The 2,581-nt window shown below is 30.9% G+C and overlaps 1 non-coding gene across 1 annotated transcript; it reads left to right on the top strand.

The window, feature by feature from the left end:
• The first annotated feature begins 205 nt into the window (after positions 1–205).
• On the top strand, positions 206–309 carry LOC130978372 (small nucleolar RNA R71). The gene has a single exon (XR_009086019.1). It is a non-coding gene; the product is annotated as a small nucleolar RNA R71 (small nucleolar RNA).
• Positions 310–2,581: the final 2,272 nt, after the last annotated feature.

Raw genomic sequence — 2,581 nt, 5'->3', positions numbered from 1 at the left:
TTTCTTCTGAGGTATCCCATTATTCACGGAATTCCTCTCAGAAGTGTACATGAATTGGTTGTTTGCAACCATGTCAATGAGTTCTTGAGCCTCTTCAGGCGTTTTCTTCAGGTGAATAGATCCACCTGCAGAATGGTCCAATGACATTTTCGAAAATTCAGATAGACCATAATAGAATATATCTAATATGGTCCATTCTGAAAACATGTCAGATGGACATCTTTTGGTCAGCTGCTTGTATCTTTCCCAAGCTTCATAGAGGGATTCACCATCTTTCTGTTTGAATGTTTGAACATCCACTCTCAGCTTGCTCAGCTTTTGAGGAGGAAAGAATTTATCCAAAAAGGTAGTGACCAGCTTATCCCATGAGTCCAGGCTATCCTTGGGTTGTGAATCCAACCATATTCTAGCTCTGTCTCTTACAGCAAAAAGGAAAAGCATGAGTCTGTAGACTTCAGGATCAACTCCATTCGTCTTTACAGTCTCACAGATCTGCAAGAACTCAGTTAAAAACTGATAAGGATCTTCAGATGGAAGTCCATAAAACTTGCAGTTTTGTTGCATTAATGCAACTAGCTGAGGTTTCAGCTCAAAGTTATTGGTTCCAATGGCAGGAATGGAGATGCTTCTTCCATCAAACTTGGACGTTGGCTTTGTGAAGTCACCAAGCATTCTCCTTGCACTATTATTATTTTCGGCTGCCATCTCCTTCTCTTGTTCGAAAATTTCTGAAAGGTTGTTTCTGGATTGTTGTAATTTAGCTTCTCTTAATTTTCTCTTCAAAGTCCTTTCAGGTTCTGGATCAATTTCAACAAGAGTGCCTTTATCCTTGTTCCTGCTCATATGAAAGAGAAGACAACAAGAAAAGAAGAGGAATCCTCTATGTCACAGTATAGAGATTCCTTTATGTTAGTAGAAAAAGAAAGGGGTAGAAGAATGAAGAAGGAGATTCGGAATTTTGGGATGAAGAGAGGTGAAGAGAAGTGTTAGTAATTAAATAATTAAATAGAAGAAGAAAAGAGAGGGAGAATTTCGAAAATAATTTTGAAAAGGGGTTAGTGATTTTCGAAAATTAGAGATAAATTGTAATTAAAATTAAAACATGAAACAATTAGTTAATTAAAAATAATTTTTTTGAAAAAGAGAGAGATATTTTCGAAAATAGAAGAGGGAGAAGTAGTTAGTTGGTTTTGAAAAAGATAAGAAACAAACAAAAAGTTAGTTAGTTGATTGAAAAAGATTTGAAATCAAAATTTGAAAAAGATAAGAAGATAAGAAGTTAGATAAAAGATTTTGAAATCAAATTTTGAAAAAGATAAAGTTTTTGATAAGATAAAAAGATAAAAAGATTTTTAAGAAAAAGATATTTTGAAAAAGATTTAATTTTTAAAATTACTTAGCTAACAAGAAACTACAAGATAAGATTCTAGAACTTAAAGATTGAACCTTTCTTAACAAGAAAGTAACAAACTTCAAATTTTTGAACCAATCACATTACTTGTTAGTTAATTTTCGAAAAATTTGATATAAAAGATAAGAAAAAGATTTTGAAAATATTTTGAAAAAGATTTTTGAAATTTTCGAAAATTATAAAAAAAAATGAAAAAGATATGATTTTTGAAAAAGATTTTGAAAAGATAAGATTTTTAAAATTGAAATTTTGACTTGACTTGTAAGAAACAACTAATTTTTAAAAAAAATTTTTGACCAAGTCAACCCAAAATTTCGAAAATTTGGAGGAAAATAAGGAAAAGATATTTTTTTTTTTGAATTTTTAATTATGAGAGAGAAAAACACAAACATGACCCAAAACATGAAAATTTTGGATCAAACACTTAATGCATGCAAGAACACTATGAATGTCAAGATGAACACCAAGAACACTTTGAAGATCATGATGAACATCAAGAACATATTTTTGAAAAATTTTTAATGCAAAGAAAATATGCAAGACACCAAACTTAGAAATCTTTAATGCATGGAAAATATGAATGCAAAGATGCACATGAAAAACAAGAAAAGACATAAGACAAGAAAATATCAAGATCAAACAAGAAGACTTACCAAGAACAACTTGAAGATCATGAAGAACACTATGAATGCATGGAATTTTCGAAAAATGCAAGAAAAATTTTTAAAAGCATGCAATTGACACCAAACTTAAAAATTGACTCAAGACTAAAACAAGAAACACAAAATATTTTTTAATTTTTATGATTTTATGATTTTTTGTATTTTTATAAAATTCTTTCGAAAATAAAGTTTAGAAAAACGAAAAATAAAAGAAAAATTTTGAAAAAGGTTTTTGAAAAGAAAATTACCTAATCTGAGCAACAAGATAAACCGTCAGTTGTCCATACTCGAACAATCCCCGGCAACGGCGCCAAAAACTTGGTGGACGAAATTGTGTTCAACAATATTGGGTCTTTGGTATGTACACAAAAACTATTGTGAGAGAAATCATTATTATGGCACTGGTTGAATTCACAACTCCGTTCAACTAACCAGCAAGTGTACTGGGTCGTCCAAGTAATAAACCTTACGTGAGTAAGGGTCGATCCCACAGAGATTGTTGGTATGA

Source organism: Arachis stenosperma, chromosome 4 (assembly GCF_014773155.1).
Source record: "Arachis stenosperma cultivar V10309 chromosome 4, arast.V10309.gnm1.PFL2, whole genome shotgun sequence".
NCBI lineage: Eukaryota > Viridiplantae > Streptophyta > Magnoliopsida > Fabales > Fabaceae > Arachis > Arachis stenosperma.
This window is presented reverse-complemented; position numbering and strand designations above follow the sequence as displayed.